This window comes from Onychostruthus taczanowskii, unplaced genomic scaffold, assembly GCF_017590055.1.
Source record: "Onychostruthus taczanowskii isolate IOZ18803 unplaced genomic scaffold, ASM1759005v1 scaffold47, whole genome shotgun sequence".
Taxonomy (NCBI): Eukaryota; Metazoa; Chordata; class Aves; order Passeriformes; family Passeridae; genus Onychostruthus; species Onychostruthus taczanowskii.
Genome location: NW_024502236.1, coordinates 4,133,072 through 4,156,302, shown reverse-complemented (window position 1 = coordinate 4,156,302; position 23,231 = coordinate 4,133,072). Strand labels below are relative to the sequence as shown.

Genomic DNA, 23,231 nt, shown 5'->3' with positions numbered 1-23,231 from the left:
TATAAGAACATACAAACACACAGTCTCTATTTTCACCTCCATTTTGAAGACATCATCTAAGAATTATTATTTTTCAAGCACTTGAACTTCTGAATGGTTTCTTTTCCTTTCTCTGACACCTGACACATTCCTGAAAGGTTTATGCTTTGTAAAGGGTCAATACAACTGCAAAAGCTATAATTTAAAATATTTTGACATATATGTAGCACTCAAATCCAACTCAATTGGATCCGAAAATTTAATATCGACTACTTTAGGAATTACTTTTAAAAATTAGATTTATATGTGAAAGAGAAGAATAAATTATATTTTAAAGCTCATATAACACATTAAAAAATAATTGCTAACTTTATTGAAAAAACATATTTACAGCCCATGTAATAGATTAAAAATTCCAACCACCCTTATTAATGCTTTTAGTCCTCCTACCCTAGTTTTTCCTCTTTCTTCCATATTCCTTGCTTTACTCTTTACATCTGTGCTTCTTTTCCCCCTTGCTGAACTAATTCTGCATTACCTCCACACATTAAAATAGCCTTTCTTAAAAGCTTCTCTTCTTGCTTCCCCCTATCTTTTGAACTATTTTCAGCTCTTTTTCCTTGTCTTGTGTGGTCTCTCCCAGGTTAGGGACCAGCCTGCATGGGATGGTCTTGCACAGGATGAGCTCCTCTCACAGCCCTGTGGTGCAGGTGGTCCCTGCAGGGTGCCCTGGCCATGCTGCTGCCAGCCCTCCAGGCTGGCTTTGGCTCAGGAGCACCAGCTGCACCCACTGGTTTCCTTCTGCACATGGGCAGGGAAGGAGCCCTTCTGCCCAAGAAAGAGGAGGAATGTTGTGAGGGATGATGCTGTGGACTACCCCAGCCCTGCAGACATAACAGTTGAGTCTCAGGCTCCAATTTCAATATTTATTCTTTCAGTCCTTGCCTTGCTTTAGCTCTGGTTTAATTTTCTCTTCACAGACCTGTTCTGCACCTCATGTATTGTCTCACAAAAGGGCACAATCTTCAGCAGCAGCTGCAAGCTGCAAGCCCTCTGTAATTTCATGACCTGCAGGAACACAGGGAGCATCCTTCCCTGGCTTCTTGGAGAGGGACTTGTCTGCCCCAGAGTTTGGCACATATTTCACACATGAGGAGAATTTCAGAAACTCCTGGGGCGTGCTCAGAAAGAGGGGCTGGGTGGTTGTGCCCACCTCAGCTCTGAGACCACAAACACCACCAGTTCAATGACGCTGTCTCCACTTTGAATGGATACAGAGACACCATCAATGGCACTTCCCTACTGAGCTGAATCCTTGTGGAGATGTGCCAGTTTTGCAAAATGTTGCTGGAACTGGGCTGAGGAGGTAAACCCCTCAGCTTCAGGCTGACCAGAATCCAGTATACTGTTCCTTGCCTCCAGCCCTCCCAGTACAAGCTCTCGTACACTTGCAGGAGGTGTTTGCCACATTGGCTCTGTAGGCAGGAGCCTCCAGGGGCAGTTTCCACACACAAAAGCCAGAGGACTGTCCTCATGCTCAGCCTCAATGAAAGCCCTGCTAGTTTGTCTATTTATGGCATGTCCAAGTCACCCATCACCATGGCAGCTAAGCACAGGGGAAAATGCTGCAGAGTGGAGCAGATCAGACAGCAGCACCTGTAAAACATAACCACAAGACTCTATGTCACATCCTCCCCTGGCTGCTGCCATGACCCAGTTATGATTTCTACCTGAAAGCTGTACACTACGGAAAAGTTTTATTAACAAAGCCAAACTATGCTCTTCAAAGGTCTTACACCAGCCAATACAGGAAGTCAGAATATAAAAGCAGGCCAGAAAAAGGCGAAACAATACTCAGACTAAAATAGAAAACAAATGTCATTGAAATTAACGTTGCAAAATGCACTGCAGTGAGCCACGCTAAGAAGAATGCCTTCAGTGTACACCGTGCCTCAAGCAACTTCAAAGGGGAAAACAATAACACATTTAAAGTATATTCAGAAGCAGCTCAGGTTTGTCATCAGCACAGAAAACTGAAGAGTGTGAATTTGGTCCAAAATCAAAACCACAGGTCAGAAGGCAGGTGCTCTCATGAGGGAGACAAATACCCTGGGAGTTTTCAGCCTCCTTCCAGCTTATTGACTTATGTTACATTTCTTCCTCTTTTTATAAGCATTGACATTACATCAACAAAAACTAAACATGTTACTAATACTTAATATTTTCTTTGGCCATTTCCATGAGCTGACATCCAGACACTATTGAGTACAGAACTGTAGTGACTCATTTCTGTAAGAATCAGCACCTGTGGCCAAAGAGGGAAACACCACCATATGTGAACAAACAAATCAGAAGTGCCTTCTTGAAGGTTTCCTGAAAATGACCAAAGTCTAAAATTAAAATGAGGGTTTCCTTTTTTTGGAGGGACTGACCTTTTCCCCATGCAGCAGACAAAGAGAGTGATCTCTGTTCATCACACATCCTTATAAAATTTGGGAAAAACACAGCAGGTGAAACCTGAGGTGCCAAAGGTCCAGGGTGGTTTCTACAGTCTGTGACACTCCAGTCTCCTAAGCAAATCTGTCAGACTGGCATTCCCTGCCCAAAGTAGCTACAGGTCTTTGGACACAAGCAGAAGATATCCTAACCCCAATCAACCCCTCTTTCTGCCTCTCTTACTAGGAAAAGGGATTAACTGGTGGGATAATCAGACATTGTTTACTCCCCCAGAGCTATGCAGAAAAGATTAAGGCCAAACCCCCATGGTAGGGGGATTGGAACTAGATGAACTTCAAGGTCCAATTCCGTGATTCTGTGAAGGCTTTAGTAAGTGGGAACCTAAAGCTAGTAAGCCCATAGTGAGGCACTTAAATGATCTGATTTTTTTTTTCTTTTTTTAAACCACTGATCTCCCTGTAACTCTGTGAATGAATACCCTCTGATAATCCAACCTGTATATGTCTTGAGCCTAGATTAAGTGTTATTTGAGTACGAAAATTATCCTCTGGAAAAATTAAGTTTGGAAAAAGGTAAGAATAGACAATAGCAGTCCTATAATACCAACTGAGTCAAAACTCCAAGCAAAGCAAAGGAGCAAGGAGAAGGAACAGTGAAATAATAAATGCAGTTGCTTCTTCTATTTGCAGATTAATAATTCAAGACCTATATTTATTTATTCATACTAATTGACCAAAGAAGTTATGCTGTGGAATAGCAGAGGAGAAACTAATTGCTGCCTCATTTTATTTTAATAGTATATTAAAACGCAGGCTAGACTGGAGACCTCTTCTCGACTTGTGCTGATGTTATCTGCCCTGAGACACTGGCAACTGGCCAGGGACTTGCCTACACTGATATTTAGGGCTAACCTTAGGAGTCAGATTAGGTGGTTGTGCCTTTGGCTATAATGGACCACAAATGTGAAGCTCATTTCTTTTTGAGATCAATCTTTCCTCCTTTCATTTTTTTTTTCCACTTAAGTTGTGTTATCATTTGTTCAGTCTGTGCAAAGGGCCCTTAAAGTAGAAGTAAATGAATTTTGCAAAACCCACACAGGACCCCTTAATACCATTGGAATAATTGGGGTTCAACTGCAGTGAATCCTGCAGCACGCTAAATACAGGCATTCCCAAGCCTTTCTACTGGCTCATGACTAACACTCCCACAAGAAAAATGAGACAAAAGAAGTGCAGTATGCATTCTGCCATAGAGCCCTCTGTCAGTTCCTGCTCCTTCAGTGTTTTCCCCATGCCATTTCCATGCTCTCCTGGTAACTACATTGATGGCACTCTCTTTGGTATGGAGGGGCATTTTTTTCTTCTCCCTCCCTGCCCTCAGGTCTGGGCAACCCCCAACCCACCCTTCCCATCTCCCACCCCTGCCCAGCTCCTGCACGTCCCCAGCCTCTTCCATTGCAGGAAGGCTGCTACCACGGCTGGTGGTGGAGAGCTCATGCACAGCAGCTCCTCTGCTACCACAGCACAAGCAGCATGGCAGGCACAAGGACAGAGCCACAGTCCCTGCACCACGGGCCTAGGCACAGGAGCCAGCACGCCACACCAAAAACCTGGCAGTGCTCCAGTATCCCGCCTCACACGTGTTTGGAGTTGTGCTGTTATGGGTACACCACACGAAGCCCCCCTCACCAGAGAGCACACGCAGGGCACCATCAGCAGCACACGGTGGGACAGCAAAGTCCCCCTGCATTCAGAGCCCAGCATTTAGCTGGTTCACCCCACACAGCCAAACAAGAAGCCACTGAACTGGAGCCCTGGCAATTTACATACCCTTTGCATAGATACAAATAAGCTCAGAAGGTGAAAGGCAACAGAGGAGCAGGTCCTTTGAGTGCAGATGCTTTCATCTTGGAGTTTGCTAAGGACAGATGTAAAGGCAACTTACAATCCCAGTTGTGCACATTCTTCCTTTGAAGCTCTGCCCCTCTCCCAGCCCAAACTTTGCCATTTAGCACTCTCATTACCTTGTAAGGTCTGCTCCTCCCTTCAGCATTTCGTCTCTCTGCAGAGCAGCAAGCTGTTTCCCTCCCTTCCCAGGAATCTTAATTAACACACTTTTTTTCCTCTGTGTCTGTTTCCCCCACACACTCCTTCAGACATACCAATAGCTTCACTCAGGTTTGTTTCAATGCTTTCAAAGTTATCTTTAATTGCATTTTTGTTTTGCATAGTCACAAGCTGACCTTCACACAAAACATAGTGTGCATCAGAATTTGAGGGCTTGTTTTGTCTGCTCAGGGTAACATGCAGAGCTACACCTGTACTGCTAATTTGAACAGAGATGGCACTGGCTCTTTTAAACAGTGATGATTCCATACTTACAATAATCTAGCAACAGCTTTCATTCCTCTGTACATATCCACATGATGCCAAATCTTCCTATCATCTTTCTAGACCTCATACTTTGTTGACTGACCCATAAAGGCTTTCCTGTTTCTTCATCATTTGATTTCCTCTTAGCCAGCTGATTCACATCAATTCAAAAGACCACTCCACTAGGAGAGCATATAATAATTTAGAGATGGAGGAACCTCTTCCCATTCAAGGTCTGGATGGGACCTGAGGGAGGATGGATGGATGGACACAGACTAAGCATGTTCCACAGCTCTGAATTTGAGCTTGCCAGCTCAGCAAGCAGGCAGTACAAGTGCAGGATAGCTTGTACAGTCACATAAACTTGCTTTCACACGTATCTTATCACCCTTTTGTTTTTAACACGTCTTGTTGCTTTTCTCCTTTGACCTTTGGGAGCCTTAGCAACCTTCCCTGGGAATTACTCTAGTGGGAGCAAAGAGTTGCCACCTCTGCCTCTGGAGCCCTGTGCTATCTCCCTTCTGATACCAGCAATGGGGTGAAGAATCTGGAAATTCATCCAGGAGGCAAAAAAATAACCTAAAATCCCTCTGACTTACAAATTGTGCTTGAAACCATAGAAAGAGCTCTCCCCCAGGACCCAAAATGAGCACTGAGTGGGGCCAAGGAGGGGCTGGGGACCAGCTCTGTGCCCTCCCCTGGGTTGTGCCCAGCTGACAAATGAGACCTTGACTCCCAAGTCCCTGTAAAATCAGCCAACAAAAACAAGTTATTAGGGGTGTATTCGGTCACAGAAAGCAGATTACAAATTACCCACAAGCAGCACTTGGAAACAAGATTATTTGTGACATAACAGATTGTCACCGTTGTAATCCAGAGCCTGTAAACACTTGTTAGTCATCCACAGGCAAATGCAAATCTGTGCCAGTGTGGCTGTTTTTAGGTAGAGGTGATCTCGAAATACCAGATGCTAATATCTGAACCCTTTTCTGTGCCACTAATACTGTTCCCTGAATGCTTTCCCTGTTGACCTTAACCCAAATGTTGCCTGCACCTTCAATGGCCCTAAGACTTTGTCTCTGGGGAATTCTTTTATAAATCAAAATTAGGCATTATATTAGTAAGTGGAATTTTAGAGGGGAAAAATTATTTCTGAAATCATATTAAGTAGACTTGATTAACCTGTCCTTAGCTCCAAGAACCTGTTGACTGTATTGTTAAATGATCTAAAAAATTAGTAATCAAAGTCAGAAATCAACATTTTACAACTGGCACATAAGGCATCTTCAAACAGTTGCTCCACCACCTCATTCACAAATGAATATATTTCAAGGGCTGACTGATTGCAGGGTGGCATCTCAGGATTGTGACAAATTGCAGAATCACACATCAACAGCAAACCCCTGCAGAGCACCCAACTTTCCAAGGCATCCTGTAAATCTGAACGTGAAGCCAGGATGGATGCATGGCCACTGTGCCACAGGGATCTAAGCAACAGCTTCCCTGCAAGGGTTTTGGACTGGCAGCTGTGCAAACACAGACATCTTCCCTTAAAGAAGGCTAGCTAGAGCCAAGGCAGCGAGGGGCTCTGCAGGGCAACACAACACAGCCATGGAGGAGATAATGGTATCTGTTCAGTAAAACAGATATTACTAGGTTATGAAAGTGGTGAGGTGGGAATCAAAGGCTGCTAACCAAGGCTTTGGTACTTACTCATTATGAAAATAGGACAGCAGCAACACTGTTGAAGACATTTTCCAGCAATCACTCCGTGCCCTCACTCACACATTACCCAGATATCTCTTGGGAGCAGAAGACTCCAGCAAGCTGATAAATGAAGAGCTGGTTCCTGCTCAACTCACAGAACCACACTTGGGCCCAGCACCCTGAGAATGGCAGCGCTTGCTTGTGTTTTCATTATTCAGGCTTTATGGAAAATATTGCATGACTCCAAAGAGGATGTAGGAACATGAGAATTATGTTTTTAATCCATGATTAAGTCACAGTGAAACACTCACATGGCATATGCATTTGCAGAAGTAATGGGCCATGAGAAAAGGTCTCCTGTACAAGTCCCTTAAAAGGCTGAAGAGATTCCTTCTGTCTCAGAGATTCTGGCACTGAGTTATCCTCAAAAGTAGTGTGAGCAGAGTTCTTATTTACTTGCTTGATACTAGTTTTAATACATTTGTAAAGCACGAAGAAGCAGTAGTAACCCATTGCAGGGAACAATAAAATACTTAAATTACATGCCAGGTTTTTGCATAATGCACCTTTATGTCACTTTGGATCTCATATCACGCCAGCTCAAGAAAAGTTCAAAGTTTGTAAATGAGTATTTCTTATTTTTCAGAGCACACAACACAGCCGATGCCACCCGAAAGCAGATCAGCAAGGAATAAATTTTTCAGCTACCTGAAAGTTTTCCTCCTGAGCTCATTGTTTCTTGGCCCAGCCCCTGGCAGCAGATGCCAGGAGCCTCATGGGGCCAGTGTGGTGTCCGAGGGTGCCGTGACACACACCCGGCCCTCTCTGCAGGGGCAGCTGGGTGGCTCTTTCTGCAGCTGAGCCAGGGCAGGACCTTTCTGCTGCTGCCCAAGGATTCCCCTCCACTGGGAGGTTCTTCCCAGGGCTAGGCTGGCTGGCAGCATCAGGAAACAGTCCCAGCATGCTGTGAAACGAGGGCCGTAATATGTTAATGTGAAGACTTTTTCCAAGTAATCTTTACCATCTGTTGTCTCACACTGATGTTAGTATTAATAATTTATAGACCTTCTCCTAAGGCTGAGGAGGAAGCAGAATGCTAAACTCTAAGACAGAGACAGTATCCTTTTTTTTTTTTTTTAATGAGATTGATGTTGCTTCATACTATTGCCTTGCCCAGGGAATATATGGTGCTCTTCAGCTTTCTCCTGCTGTTGGTTTTGTAAGCCTTTTACTGAAAATAGCAGAGGCAAGATATTTATTTTAGTCCATTCCTCTGTTGCTTCTTTCCTTCTAAAATAAGGCATGCATCCTATCTGGTACATAAGCAAAGTGCACGTAAAGGTCAGAGGCAAAGCATAAGCTGACAATATAAGTCGCCTTATAGGATGCAGTCACTGCCAGGCAAGAGCAGGCAGGGTTCCTTCTTGTGCTATCCGAGGCACTGCTAGGCTGAAGGAGCACAGTTGTGCTACCAGTTTAAGCCAGCAGAATCTCCTTGCTATATTTAACCTTGATTTCCTCAGAGACCAAATATGCAAATGACAAAATGCGATGCACAGCTAACACTGCTTTCATAAGGCAGGGCTAAGTTATAGTCCCAAACAATCAAATCAGCCCTTCCTACTCACAAGGCTTCACTTTAATCCCTTATTAACAGGATTAATAGCAGACTTACAGTTCATACCATCTTACTCCCCTTTTACACAAACCAATCTAGCTGCTTTCACAGAGGGACAGGTGGATTAATAGTCTTAGTCAAAAACTATGGTGATAATGCAGAAAATCAGCCAAAGGGAGGGATTCCACGGTGAAAACAGACAGCTGGAAGATTGCTATCACAGCCATGCAGTGACTTCACCCGCAGATAGAAATGTGAAATGCGTGGGAGACCCTTCTGCTTCTAAATTGAAAAGCAAAACAAACCCCCTGAAAGATAAACAAGTACAGTAAAGGAATAAGTCTCTCTATTAATAAATGCTTACCAGAGGATAAACAAGTAAAGGGATAAAGAACCTGTGAAGCTCAGAAATGTGGAGGCATTCGCCGAAACATAACTCCACTAAGAAATGCAAAGCTCTGACAGACTGTTATACAATCTTTGATTTCTTTTAATAACACTTGAAGGTCAGATGCCACAGCTCTTCCTGGAAATCCTAAAAAGACTGGGTGGCTCCCCAAGTTAGAAAGGAACTGCCACATCGTATGTTGTGCAACACAGAGCTATTGACCGAAGTATATTATATTACCTCCGCCAGCTGACTCAGCCCCAGTTGTTATAAAAGGCTTTGGTACCCGGGCGAGCAGCACGTAGCAGTCACACGCCCAGGGCTGCCGGACCCCGGGCTGGGGCTGGGCAAGGTCGGGGGGTCAGGCTGATTTAGCCCGGCACCCCCCAGCGCAGGGCTCAGCTGGGTTACCCGAGTTCACACCGAGCTATCGACGGGCAGCGGCTCTGCTTACTCATTACGGGATCAGCAGGGGACTGTCTGGGGCGGAAAAGTTAACCCTTCCCCCGCCCCGCCTAGCCAAGAAAAGGTCCTTAAAAAACAGCACCGGGAAGCCCAGGCTGGGGGAGCCGTCGCGGTTGGGCTGGTGCTGGGGGAGCTGTGCTGCTTAGAAAGGGGGTGGTGGAGGTACAAGGAAAAAGAGAGGCTATTCCCCAGGTGGGAATTCTAAAAAAGAAGGAGCAATGACACCTGCAGCCAGTTTTCACGCGGCCAATTAATCCCTCATTCCCGACTCCTGTGTTAAGGTAATCAGGGATAAGGTAGGGATGCACACTGTGGGGTAAAGCACGTTTCTCACCATGACCCAATCCGGGTGTCAGTCCACTAAAATGCCAGTGCCCATGTTTTCACTCTCAGTTTCACCAGTGTTCATGAAATTATTGCAATCTTGTAATGTCACTTTTTCCCTAATAATTCAGACCTTTACTGTCCAGACCCCAGCTGGAGTCTTGCATCCAGCTCTGGGTCCCCAGCACGACGTAGACCTGCAGGAGTGAGTCCTGAGGAGGCACAAAGCTGGTCAGAGGGCTGGCACATCCCTCCTGTGGAGAGGCTGAGAGAGGTTGGCTTGTTCAGCCTGGAGAAGAGAAGGTGTCGAGGAGAACTTAGAGCCCCTTCCCGTGCATAATTGGTGCTGAGGCCATGGCACAGGTTGTCCAGAGCAGCTGGGGGTGCCCCATCCCTGGGAATGTTCAATCCCAGGTTGGATGGGGCTCCGAGTCTAGTGGAAGGTGTCCTTGCTCAGGGCAGGGAGGTTGCAATGAGATGATCTTTAAGGTCCCTTCAAACCCAAAGCCATTCTGTGATTCCATGTGAAAACATAGAAAACATTTTTAGGATAACTTCCAGAGCTTGCAGCTTCACCTTTTAGAGCTCATAATCAAGATGAAGCATAAAAAAACTCCAAAAGTTGTGTTTGTGTGTGTGTGGGGGTGGGGGGGAATTATTCTTGTGCCTCACAGCCCTGTTAGGCAGTACTATGATTTCCTGGTAATGGCATTCTAATTTATGTCTTCTGAAGTTAGAAGTCATCTAATATATCATCACAGCCCACTAAGAGATATTAAGGTGGTTTTATTTGGTACTTAAAACCAAAATAAAAATATTTCTGCAGTATAATAAAAAGTGCAATTCTCCCTTTTCCATCAAGTCAAAATCCTCTCTAAAGAAAATAGTTTCATTCTATCACAAAGAACAGATGGTGAATAGCAGGTATGCAAACTGTTCATACTACTCTTCTTTATTTCACCTTCCACTGTAATTATATTTCATGCCAGATTCCAAATGAAGTATTGAATTCAAAGATCAGAATTTAGTAGAGATTAATTTTGCAAAGCTTTAAACATTAGTTCAATTTTGTGACATTTTGAGTATAATTCATACACGTCTCAAAGTGTGCCAGATACTTAGAGGTACATCAAAAAATGCAAAGGTCTTATCACAGTTTATACAATGAAAATTCTCAAATAAACAATGAAATATAAGTAAAAAAGCAGTGAAGTTTGCTTGTATCTGGCTAATGTCTCCATTAATCTTCATTAGTAATTTCTAATATTAAGAGCAGGGAAGGTAGGATTTATAGCTCTTTTCAAAGAAGAGCCAACAGAAATTAGTTGGATTGGGCCAGTGGATCAGTACCAAGAATAGAGGCAGAAAAGATAGGACAGAGCCTTTAAAAGTGGCAAATGAAGGATTTCCGCAGATGAAGTGTACTAGAAGGAGATACAGAAAGACATTAAGGTTTGCATGTCCGTGAAGGCGAGAGGCAAAAAAATCTAATTTTGTAGGAAGGTCAGCAAAAGAACTTGAAGAAGAATGGGATTTGATCCAAGTGAAAGGTAAGATAGAAATTAGCTTAGGAAAAATATCAGGAGCCAAAAGAGAATGTGTCGCTTATCTATAACTTTTGAAGTGCTGGTATATTTGTTTGTTGGAGATTGTAGAGAAAATACAATTGTGTGAATTTTAAGACTGAATGGCAGTGGGAAAAGCTGGATAAGAAATGGTAAGTCAGAAAAAGAGGATATACTTACAAGCTTAATGAGCATCAAGGAAGAGAAGGAACTTTAAAGTGCTTGAGTTTCAGTTTGTTGGCATGTGGTTTTCCTTCTGCAGAGGGATATTGAGGAAGTTCAGCTGGCAAGGGAAAGGCAAGCTGTGAGCAAAGCAGAGTGGAAATGAAGAAGTTAAATCGCTGAGTTTGTAACGGGTAGTTGAAGATGTGGAAGTGTGTCATGACATGGGAATGGAGGAAAACAAGAAGCGTATGGCATTTCTGAAAGCTGGAGAACAGGTGGTTTTCAGGAAGGGAGGGTGTGCAGTCGCCCTACAACGGAAGGGAGGATGAGCTTGCTGGTGACTTTCCTGGCAATGCTGTAAGCCATTTCTATGGACAAGGGGGAAAGAAAGCAGATTTTACAGAACTGACTGAGTAGGGCCACAACAAATGAGATTGTGGTTTTCTCTAACTTTTTTTTTTTTTTTTTTTTTTTTTTTTTTTTAACATGTTTAAGACATATGGAGGTAAAGAAAGGAAGCATATGGAGAGGCACTTGAAAATGGGGCTGGGGTCAAGAGAGATGGTAGGGGAAACAATAACATGTTTCAGAAGCAGAGAAGGATGGTTGAAGATGTCTCATTGTTTCTTCATGTTCCTCCATCTGCCAATATCCATCTGTTGGGTTTTTGTTGTATGCTCAAATGTCAACTCCAGTAACTGTTTAATGTCAAATGAATAATTGTGTCTGTGTCCCTTTCTCAATGATTTTTGGAGGGATATAGAAACTGTATCTTCCAGACAGCACTTGAAGGGTGGGAAGGAAGGATCCATCCACTTGGTCTCTGCAGCCTAGAGGTTGTTGATTAAAAGATGCTGTTCTGGGAAGCAGAAAAGGTCAGATGTGAATCCATAAACCTGAGAAGGCCCCTGAACTTGTGAAGGGGGCGCCCTGAAGCCCATTGAAGTGCTTAACCCCGTTCTATAAAAGGCACTGATATCATCACCAAATCCTAAAGGAAAAGTGTAACAGGAGAATCTGCACTGGGGAAGATATTCCCTAACTCCCTGTGGGCTGGAGCTTGGTGCCAAGTTCATCCAGGAGGTGAGATGCTGAAGACACCAGTTCTTGATGTCTCTCCACATCTGCTTCTTTCTGGGTGCCCTGGCTGCTTTTGAAGGCACCAAAGTGATTTTGTGGATGGTGGTTTGTGAACGCAGGTGGAGAACAGCATCACCACTGGCTGTCCGTCTCCTGCCCTGGCTGCAGGTCACCTCTTGCACCACAGAGGTGGCTCGTGAAGGTGTGTGCTGGCTAGTTGAGGAGAAGGAACACCTTTTTGTGAGAGACAGGTAGGGGAGCATAGCAGGCAGAGAATGGTGACATGCAGTGCAGCCCCACTGTGATCCACTGGAACCACTTGCCTCTCCCACAAGTTGCAGGAGCAAGAAAGGCATCCTGTTGCTGTTGCCTTGGCTTTTCTCTGTCAGGCAGGTACTTGCTCACCTTCAGGGGTCACTACACTGTGGCAAAGTAAGAGATGAGCCCCTGCATCACCATCTCCTGGCAATGACCCACTGGGAATACCCACCCCAGCAGTCATTTTCCCTCCTGGCAACACTCAGCGGTCAGAGCAGCCCAGAGCTGAGTCAGTCTTTCCCAGGTCACTGGGAATCAGTCCCTGCCTGCTGCATCCCCAGCCCACGGTGACATATCTGTAATTATGATTTTCACTGTTATGTTCATGATATTAGTATTTTTCTTGCTCTAGCCAAGACTCCTACTCTTCGTTCATGCATGAGCCTGTCATGCTATACAATTACAGTGGAGTCAGGGCCTGATCTGTACTATAATTATAACTGAGTCAATTACAACAGGCTTGTCTCCTGACCTGCTTCCAAAATAGCCCCATATTTTTTAAAGCAAATGGGATTTTAGGTGTATTCTTCAACCGTGTTAATGTACTACTCTCGTCTTGGATTTAAACCGGGCTCATTTCTGATAAAGCAACCCTTTTTTTAGCATAAGCAGGAAATGGTCCAAACTGGCTGTTCATTTGCATTCACTGTCAGCTTCAAGCACCCTCTCTGAATGTCAGATATTTCCCGTTTGCATTCCCTCCCCACTTTGTGTGTTTGCTACTTCCTGGCATCCTTATCATATAGTAATGAATCATGCCGGAGTGAAGATGTCGAATTGAGACACAGAGCGGGACTAGTTTGGTCAGTCCTTGATAATCAGTCCTTTTAACAGGGAAATGCATTTAAATAGGTCAATGAATCTTACATGTCTGTGCATCAGGAATTATCAGCAGCGCAGACCTTGCAGTCAGGAGAAATTCTCTTTCAAGCAAAAGTTCATTGAGCAGCAAACATTTCATTTACATTTACACTTAAAATGATGGTTTACCTTTGTGGGTTGTTGGGGGTCTTTCAAACTCTAATAAAAGATTCCTTATTTTTACTTTTTTTTCCCTTAATATACAAAACAATATATTTCAAATTAACTATGCAATCCTGTTAGAGCTAGAAAGATGCTTATGTAATCTCCCATCTCCCAAAATGCAGTTGTAATTCCTAGGCTTTATTTTTTCCTAATATTTTTTTGGTGATGGCAGTGTGAAATGTTGCATTACAAAGGTAATGAAATTGATATTGGAGGAAAACTTGTCCTTTGCTCCATTGTTTTAGGATTTCTATAGGTTATGTTTGATAAGGCTCTTTCTGGAAGCCCCCCCAAAAATGGGGCTGGTGGCAGCCATAAGGATCTATTTCTGACTTCAAGCCCAGTTCCCCCAGCTGTTAGTCCAGGCAGTATATGAAATTATTTAAAACATTATGGTCTGGTTTGGATTTCCAGGCATTTAAGTGTCATGGTGAATGCACAGGTGTGGTGCATTTACATCAGTTGAAGTTTTTGTCAACTCCACTTCATCTTCTATATTTCATTTTGGGCAAGAGCTCTGAAATTACCAGTATTTGAAGCATAAAGTCAGACCTTTTGTTGACAGTTCTTATTTTGCATTCAGTTCAATACAACTCTTGCAAAAGAGATTCAGGATAAGCCTTCAGACTAAGTCTACCAAAAGCCCAGTCCTATATTCAAATTCTAAAGGTTGAGTTTGTTGTAAAGCATGTGCCCCTTAAGATACCTCTCTGACATTACTTAAATATACCTGTCTTGCATAGCATTTGTCTGAGGCTGTGTATACCTTAAAAAAAAAAAAAAAAAAAAAGATCTTTTCCTGGAATAAATATTTAAAAATTGAAAAGCAGAAGAGCTGTAATCTGCCCATGATATTAGGTATGCATATGTTCAAATGTTTATAATATACAAGGTATTAGAATTCAGCTGTACTACCCATTCCATATTCCATTCTATAACATGCAGAAATGTATAAAGCAGTAGTTTTTAATACGTGCTTAATTAAGCTGCTCTTAAATGGCGTGTGAAAATGAACTCAAAAACAAACCTATTGTCATTAGGCTCAAATCTGTTATATGTTGTTTGCCCATCTCTCAGAAGATGTTTAAACTGAAAATCAGAAAGAACTGAAAATAGACAGAACAGTACTAATGCTGAACCAGAAAGGAGGTGATGGACACTGATCTTAGCAAGATTGTGGCTGTCCACTGACCAGTCCTACCATCTTTCATTTACAGGATGCTCTGCTTCCAAACAGGTGAGGTACAGGTGTGCACCCTGAAATCCCTCAGACCTGATGCCCAGAATGCAGCTGCAATCCTCTCCTCCAGTCCAGCTGCAGGGAATGCTGGCAGTGGGTGCACAGGGTAGTCTGCTCACCCTCTGATCTGTGCTCTTGTTTTCTTGTAGTCCCCCCTCTACCTGCCCAGGCTTCTCATGTCTTGGCTGGATAATTGGATAGCACTCACTTGTCCTTCCTGTGTATGTAACATTTTGCATAATGGGATCTTGATCCATAAAAGGAACTGCAGTAAAGCAAATAACATCACCACAAAAAAAGAAAAAAGCAAAAAAAAAAACCAACAACAACAACAACAACAACAAAAAAAAACCAGCAAAAAAAACCAACAACAACAAAAAATAAAACCTAACCAAAACAATCCTTTAATGGTGAGTATGCTTGTTGAAGTCGATGTACAAGGCAAACATGTGCTGGTGTCCACAGAGCTCCTGGCATTGTGTGGAGCTATATGGGGCTATGGGGTGGTTCGAGGAGCTTGTTCATCTCCACAAAGGAGATTTCTTCCTGTGTAGCTTTGATCTGGTGTGTTTCAAAGCAACACAGCCCCAAAACTAAGCTGGATAAATACTTCACCGTCCCTGAATGCTGTGGTTCACACAAAGGGCCCTCCTGCAGCAAGCCCTGTTTTTGCTGCTGACGTGGTTGCTCCCTCCAGCCAGTCGTGTCAGTAATGTTTCTTAGGCTCACCCAGGGTACCTATTTAAATTATAGATCTGGACTACTGCTGGCTCCCCTCCAAATCTCTGATCTAGTAGCTGTTTTTAATGATAAATTACATATGTTTAATAGCTCAGCTATTTTGTTTGGTTCCTTCAGAACTTTGAGATGAATAGGCTCCAGTCTCAGTGATTTATTGCAATTTAATTTGTCAAGTTGTTTCAGCACTTTTTCTTATGCTCCTCTGACAGCAGTTCACCTTCACAAACCAAAGATGGGTATTTCCCTTTTCTTTTCAGAGTGAGGACCCATACAGAAACTACTTGGCAACCTCTGTGAGTTCTTTCTCCTCTTTGACCTCTTTTTCTCTTGCTCAGCTGATTAAATTTAGGGATTTTCCTGTGAGTATCCAATGTTTGAATCCTACATCACTGCAGTTGTATTGTCCAGTCCTTTTCAGAAGCTGATTGATCACCAGTTTAATGGTACGTACAATTTTTGCCTGGATTTTTCTGGAAATTTTCTGCTCTACATTTACTTTTGATCTCACATTTACTTGTGACTGTTCTCTTTCCTCAATCATTGCCCATATCTGTTTCATCTGAAATTACCTTTCCTGGACATGGATGGTCAGATGTCCAGAATTCCAAGGGAGGCTACCAAGTCCCATCTAGGATTGGTTGCATTTCTCTCTTCTTCATGACTGTGTTTTACAAGGGCTTTGTATTTATGCAGAAAGAAGAGCTGTAACAAAGTCTGTAGGGTACTCAGCTGGTTTCCACTTGAAAGTTCCCAATTTATAAGAGATTTCTGCTACTGGTCCCTGAGCATGTCACCTTGCAGTTAGTATAATTGAATTTAATCCAATTTATATTGCTCCATTTGTCATTTATTTCTTTCTGTGTGATATCCTAATAGTCCTCTGTATTAACAGTACCTCAACATTAACATTGTGATCAGCAAATTTCATTTGTGCATTCCAGTGTGCCAAGAACCTTAGGGAATGATTGGTAGGTTTCATGACATTTCCTTGCACCATTCTGCATCCTCATGCTTTCCATTTTGGCACTCCTTAGAAAGGTCTTTAGCTACAACATGGCTGCTAACATGGGCTTTCTTTAGCTTACCTTCTGTGGAAACATGTGGAATTCCTTGTTAAAATCTGGATACATAAATTCTATTGTATTCTCCCTTATATATATGTATTTTTACTCTTCTGCCCCTTTTCTTCCTCACAAAACCCCCCTTTAAAAATATTGAGGTAAGAGGAATACGTCTATTTCTTCAGTACCATCAGCAACTCTTTAGATTTATTTTTAAGAAGTCTTAAATGATGGTTTGCTCCATGTGCTTGATTTGTCTTTAGCGTGTGGGTTTTTTCAGAACTGTATGTGGTGTTAAGGTAATGTCTCAGTCTCCACTGAGTTGTGATCAGTGTGAGAGCTTTGTGTTGGTGTGCAAAGGGAAAATGTGTACCCTGTTGGTTCAGGCTGTAGCTGTTCTCTCCTCCATTTCCTGATTCTTCCATTTTATTGGTCTGGCATATGCTGATTTTGGTGTGACTGTAACTGAGTTTTCTTAAGAATACTCCAGGTTTAATTCCATTGCACACTGATTCCTGCATTTCCATGAAAAAAAAAGACTCATGGTTTAATCCCCCTCAAATGTATTGTAACTTTTGGGGGCACTTTCTCTGAAAGGACATCAGGCTTGCACACTACTGTCACAGGGAAGTCTCTGGGGCCTGGCAGGAGAACTTACACCTACATCATAAACAAAAAACACTCCCAACCTTCTGCAAGGTTGGCAGACTTTTAATTGCAACACGGTGGAGATGAATCAGTTGGGTGTCAATTGCCTTGGGAGCCTTCTGGGTGACTAAATCTATGTCAGTTGAGGTGACAGCAGGGAATAGGTGTGAAATGCCCTGGCAGTTGGGAGGCATTCCCTAAAGGAGAAGATGAACAGCTAAATGGGTCACTGAAGAAAGGGTGATGGGCTAAAGGGGAAACAGAGGGTGAGGGATGGTCTGCAGACCTTTTCTTGAGGGTGTGAGATGACCCATGACCACTTCTCTGGTGCCATGAAGTGTGGTGCTCAGTTCCTGAATAAGCTTCCTGTATAACTTGTTTGCTTTTAACTGGAAACTGCAGAGATTTCTTAGTAAATGGTCTTCAAACAGGAAGACCATTTCTCAGGAAGCCACCTCCATCTCTTTCATATTGAAGATTCTATTCTTTGCAGCCTTTTTGGAAATATGTCTCTAAATCTCATTCTATGTTCAAAGATTGTGGATTGGCTTGTGCTTTTTTTTTTTTTTTTTTCAATTTAATTTGAATAGAACCACAAGCTGGGTAACAGGAATTGGGAAACTTGAGGAAAAATGCAAAAATTTTGTCAGTTGTTAAAAAGAATTCATTGAAATAGTATAAAAACTAGCAACTGGGTCAATTTTGAACACTCTTGTGTGCAAATAACTCTCTGAGGTCAAGGTATTTTGCAAAATCATTCCCCTCCCTTCATATAATGAACATGGTCACAGTGCAAATGCCTGTCTCAGGTCTAGAAAACCATTCTTTGAGACAAGCATCAGTGCATGTCCTGCCTGTGTGATGTGGGACAGGAAGTATGTTTTAATATTCACATGCCTGAAGCCTTTGAGGGAAACTCCAGAAGGTTACAAAGGTGCCTTCTGAGGAGAGGAGGTGCACACTGTGTTTTTCCCATCTATCAGGCAGGAGGATGAAGATCAGAAGATCAAACCAGAGATCTGTGGCAAGGCAGGAGGTCCTTGTTCTTTCTTTACCAGTCCTCTCCCATTTGTGACACCTGAGAGTAGCCTATCAATGTACAGACTCCTTTATTTCTTTCCCATGTTCTGGCCCTACCCTGGCCTGAGATGTGGATTTTTCCTGTTGCCATACTGGATGTTGAACTGAAACAGTACTGAGTGAGAAACTCATGGGAAAAAATTTTATTTGTCTGCCCATAATGGGTAGATCTACCACAATATAGGAGAGATGCCACAGAATGTCACCTTTCTGGTCACTTCATAACCTCTGTCCATTCCTAGCTAATAAACAAATATGGCGAGAAACTCCAAAAATCTGAAGAACAGCCACTGGCTCAGGAGGAGATGAAGCAATAAAGGTGGTGTGGTGATGTGCCATGAGAATCCTTCAAATACCCCTGACTCAGAGGAGGCTGGAGGCAGCTTGTGAGTCCTGTTTAAAGCCCAGGATGGGGAAGAGGATGTTCTGCTCCGGGGGCTGGTATGCCGCTGGTGTACAGCTTGGGGTGGCTGCATTGGCTGCTCTGTAATGGGCAGAGGGGATCACTGCTCCTCATTTTCTCTCCTGAAGGCATGGAGCTGGTCAGAAAAGGCAGAGGCAGTGTTGTGTGTGCTTTGCAGTATGGGAGCCACTTCCCTGACCCCTTCCCTGACCTTCCCCCTGACATTGCTGCTAGGGAGTGTGTCTTTATTTTGTGTATTGCAGGTTGTGTGCTCTCTATGACCTCCCAACAGGGGATGTCTTACTTCAAATGGAGAGCTGCTACTGCTTGCATCCAGGCAGAATTTTGGAAGGGAAAAGCTCTTTGTAGGTACGTTGTTATCCAAACACCATAGGTAAGCTCTTCCAACTGGGAAAAAGGAGACAGAATAAATAAACCACCACCAGCACCACTGGATGGACACTCATAGCTACCTCTTACATATACCTGTCCAAGACAAACCCTTTCTTATGACTTTGTCAGGTAGTGTTTGTATTCCAGCCTTGGCAAATAAATCTTGTGTCATTAAATAGGAAATAGTTTAACACTTTACCAATGCTATCATAATGAATTAATTTGATATTCATGGGAATACCACATGTGCTTTCCTAGGTGTCCTACTACCATTTCACTTTCACTAATGGGCACTTGAGTCATACTTATTTTTCCCCAAAGCCACATAATGATCTATAATATTCCTGAATAATTGCGCTTTAAGTGGGAGCTAGCAGGGTTGACTACTCCCAGAAATATGTCAAAATGTTTTTACTGTTACAAGTAGGAATGTGAATACTAGCTGGACCTGCCCCAATGCATTTAAATATGTGGCAAAGTTTTACAAAAGAAGTACTAGAATGTTTTTTGAAGGTTAAAAGTCTTCAAATGTTGGTTTGTTTCCTTGAATAATTTTTATAGCCATCTACAGAAGAGCAAAATTGCTAAATTTTGTTAAGAGGAAAAAAAAAAAAAAAAGGAAAAGAAAAACAAGCATAAGTTCATGTGGTACCAAAATGTAATTATTTCATAGTAGCTGAAATAACTTCACAACCTCATTTATGCCATTGATTGAAAACAAATGCTAGTTGCAGGTATTCTAATACCAGGCTGGTATATGCAATTTGTGGGTAGAAAGAAGCTTAAAAACCAGTCTCCTTCTTGGATGCATAAACTTTGCTGACTTTCTGATGGATAAGTATTCTGGAGATGTATTTGCATCTATAGGATAGTTCTGTTTTGAGGCTTGGCTATTTACCCTGTGTTTGCCCCACAGAGCCTGTGGGAAGGACCTTGGTCTGTGCTGGGCTCCTGGGGCAGTTGGGGCTGGACCCCAGAGCTGGAGGGGTGAGGGTTCCTCCCCAGAGCAGCCAGAGGGGGGCTTCAGCCTCACCTCAGGACCACCATGAAGTGCCAGCTGTGCAAACATCCTCTGCATCATCTCTTCTCGGGATCTGATCACAGCCCCTGTTTGTTTGTGTCTTTGGCTTGGCCACACGAGAAAGTGGGAACACCTGGCCAACAAAAGGTGCACTCTACAGGGAATGTGTGCTGTGTTCCACCTGCTTCTGGGTGCAGCTAAAGCCATGGATGGAGGGGAGAGGCGGATGGAAATTATTTATTGTGAGGCAAATCACAGCAGGCACACGGAACCCTCAGGGGCTGGAGATCTGCCTCATCTGTGCTGCTTTTGCATCCTGACCACCGTGGAGTCGCCAGGGAGAGCACAGAGAAGTTGCTGCAGCTGTGTCCTTGAGTGACCCCCAATTGTCAGGTCAGACCTTGAATGCCAATGAGCCAAGAGCCACCCTGTCATGCTCACGTTAATGAAAAGGAGGAGGTCCAGGAACAGGACTGGGTAGGAGAAGTGGAGCAGGACATCTGTGTCCTCAGGAGGATCCTGTGGTTCCAGAAGGAACCACTGAAGTACGTAAGACTTCTTTAATTAAAGGATTTACCTGTAGTCTCAGAATGGAAATGACGTGCTTTGTTGTGCCTAATTGGGAGGCTGCTCTCCAGAGCCACGGCACCAACTCCCGAGCGCGCAGAGAAATTTCTATGCGCAAAGCTCGCCGCAAACCAAACTGCCGCGGCAGCCCCGTGCACGGCAGTACCTAAGAACATCTAATTTTTATCTGATTAAGAACTGGGAAAAAATGAGGGCAGGAGCCTTGCTCATGCATTATTGAAACGTCTGCAGTGACGCTGGCAGGATGGCAGAGCGTGCCTGCTGATGCTGGAGGAATGGAGGCTGTGTCTGGTGGGACGCAGGGAGCCTGGAGAGCAGTGGGTGCCTGGGCTGCGGGGCCTGCGGAGGCTCTGAGTGCCCCTGAGCTCCCTGCAGGTGGGAGATGTGGGGCAAACAGCATCAATGAACTGCATCCCAGGAGGTTTGGCCTGATCCAAAGGGAAATGCTGCAGGAGACAGCTATGGGTGTGTTTTCCGCTGCTTTGGGTTTGTGTTGGATTTGGGCTGGCAGCAGCTCTCCTCTGCAGCAAGACTTGTCACGGTATAAAACATCGCCTCCCTTCTGATTCACAGCAGAAATATGTGCATGCAATCCACCCCATTTGACAAATTCACATCTCCTTCCTCTCCTCCAGCCTTTTCCACCTCAAAATACATTTACTCTTCATATGGCTGACTAGCCCTTTTTCCTTCTTATACCTCTGTTTTGGAGCAATCCCCAAATTTGGGGCATCAGTGTTTATCAGTGAAAAACATTTTCAGGCAGTAATTCCCTACCAATTAAAAGTCATTCCCTACCTCTAATTAAGAGTCAAGGCAAGTGACAAACCTTTGTGGGTGCATTTAGAGAGAATCCCATAAATTATGTGTGTGATGGTACAGGGTAACATACGTGGCCCTGAAAAATCATTAACATAAGGCTCTGAGTTGGGATCCTTGTTGGATTTTGCCAGGATCTTTGCTGTGTGCCCCCTTCTCCCAGACAAGGCTGTGGGGTAGGCTGGACGCACCAGGGTTCCTGCTGTGCAAATTACAGTCTGGCAAATTAAAATTACAGAAGTGGCAATTTCAGTTAATAGGCTGGGTTATGAACTCTGCTGGCAGAGGCACAGACAGGACGCCTGTTCTCCTGTGCTGCCTTGTGATGGTGGCTTTGACCTCTGGGACAGAGACAGGGTGGGCAACTGGCAGTGATAACCTCTTCAGCCATCCCTGCTCCATCTGATGGGACCCAGGAGTCCCAATCTGTTTTGCATCATTTGGTGAGATAAAGCAAAATTGTTAATAAAACAACTGCCCTTTTACAGTATCTACAAAACATCCTTGAGTGATGGAGGACCTTGAATGGAAGTTCTGTTAAACCAAATAGTGAAATTCAACTTGGGGCAACTAAGGAGTCTGTTCTTGCATTTATAAGGTTTCAGAAGGTTTGTCAATGTCAATCTAGGCTGGTAAAGTCTGTTTTTCCCCGTACTCCTCGTACACCTGAACCAAAGTGCCACTGAAGGCTCTGTCACAGAAATAAAGGCACAAAATAAATTTTGTCTTTACAGGCTTACTATGTGAAATACTGCTGTATTTATGCAGCATTTAAAAGCCTTGTTTTCCCCCTCATTTACCTTTGGCACTACAGGAATACAGTTCTATGCCTGGACTTTTTAACTGTAAGCTGGGGCCTTTTTGTTCTTTGGAGTAGTGCTCAGTCCTTGTTGAAGCTGTTTTGGTGAGGAGTTACTCTTCTTTTCCCATGTTACGTTTTGCTTTGTAACATAATCATGATTTGGAGGAGAGGACCTGATTGTGTGATCCTGAATGGCTGACAGCTGAGCTGAGGGGCCTGGCAGCAATTCCCAGTGCATCCAGTTCGGCTTAGTTTTGGAAACCCACTCCCTGGTTTCCATAGAAAAGAAATCCATTTTCAGGGGGTGCATGGGAGCTGCTCTGCCACACAGTCTGGGCAGCTGGAGGATGGGAGCTGCATGGAAATCAGAGTGCCCCTGTGACCTGGTGCCTTCCATCTCAAATCTGTTTCTTCATTGTAAATCCCCCAAATGGCCTGAACTCAAGAGGCCCGAGCAATGCACTGCAGATCTATATTTCCCTATTCCTGCTTGCATTGGTTTAAATACTGAGTTTAAGCTGAAGGCATTAATGCTGTATAATCAGGATTCTTAAAACCAAAAGAACTCAAGACACATTGCAAATTTCAATTTTCCACCTAATCAGTGCACTTCTTACAATTTTACAAACAGGCGTATTTCAACTCCACTACTTTAAATGACCCCCCTGATATTATTAGTTTATCAGTCAACTCTGATAGGCCAAAATGCATTAAATTATATATAGAGAATATTAAGCAAATTTAAATGCAAGTCCAAGTAGAACATATGTAATTTCAGTTTTAAATTAATAATAATGTTTCACATTTCCTATTAAGCTACATTTGCAGGGTTAGCCTGAAGAAATAGTATTAAGTATCTCACCAGAGCAATTCAGTGCTCAGTTGACAAAACAGACAAATGTAGTACTTCCCATAACAGCATCCATAAAAAAAAAAAAAAAAAAAAAAAAAAAAAACTTAAAAAATTTTTT

At 43.4% G+C, this 23,231-nt stretch overlaps 1 protein-coding gene across 5 annotated transcripts in view; it reads right to left on the bottom strand.

Annotated features, from left to right (window-relative positions):
• Positions 1 to 11,185, bottom strand: part of NRIP1 (nuclear receptor interacting protein 1) — a 141,299-nt gene extending 130,114 nt beyond the window's left edge. For 3 of the 5 annotated variants that reach the window (XM_041414767.1, XM_041414763.1, XM_041414770.1), the window contains exon 1: positions 11,056 to 11,185. The gene's annotated coding sequence lies outside the window, so the exon portion shown is untranslated. Of the gene's footprint in view, positions 1 to 8,497; positions 8,772 to 11,055 lie in introns of those variants that run through there. The other 2 variants (XM_041414764.1, XM_041414766.1) reach the window with 2 other exon arrangements.
• Positions 11,186 to 23,231: the final 12,046 nt, after the last annotated feature.